The sequence below is a fragment of the Lycium barbarum genome, chromosome 1, assembly GCF_019175385.1.
Source record: "Lycium barbarum isolate Lr01 chromosome 1, ASM1917538v2, whole genome shotgun sequence".
In the NCBI taxonomy this organism is placed as follows: Eukaryota; Viridiplantae; Streptophyta; class Magnoliopsida; order Solanales; family Solanaceae; genus Lycium; species Lycium barbarum.
In genome coordinates this window covers 51,680,215-51,680,960 of record NC_083337.1, presented here as the reverse complement: position 1 = coordinate 51,680,960, position 746 = coordinate 51,680,215, and positions in this window count along the sequence as shown.

Sequence of the window (746 nt, the reverse complement as noted above, 5' to 3'; positions counted from 1 at the left end):
TAAATAGTCTTCTTTTCTACATAAAGCGACAACTTCTACCCAAACTTCATACCTCCAAACTAATCTTATTAATTTCACATTCCTTACTAATCACGACCATTACAATACGATTTGGAGGCATTTCATATCATTTTACACAATATACACAAGATACACAAAATATACAAGTTTTCCTTCAAAATCATAATTCACTCAAAACCTCCAACTTTCAACATAAATGTTCACAACACATTTTTATGTTATCATTTCACTTACAACCATCACTATTTGCACCCTACAACTTCAATTCTTATAATTACATAACCTACTACAAGGTTACATATTTTCCTACATCAACCTTACAACATATTTTCCATAACAACAAGAACCATTAACCTTCCATTTTCATCACAAGACTTCAACAACTCGATTAACATACTAAATAATTTAATTCATATTCCTCCCTCCAACTAGAGGCATACGGCCAACACACACATATCCCCAACACACAAAATTTCATACTTTTGTTCATTTTCACATGCTACAACATATATGTAGAATTCTTCCAATATAACAAGAGAAAATTTCTTACCTTTCTTCCAACTTCAATCTTCCGCAAATGCCGCTCTCTCGCTAAACCAATTATATCACGTCGGAGAGCGTCTTGAGCTTACTATAAATACAAGAAGAACAAGATTTTTGGACCAAAGATTGATGAACACGATTTTTTTCTCTCTTGGCCGAAACCCTTAGCCCTTTTGCTCTCA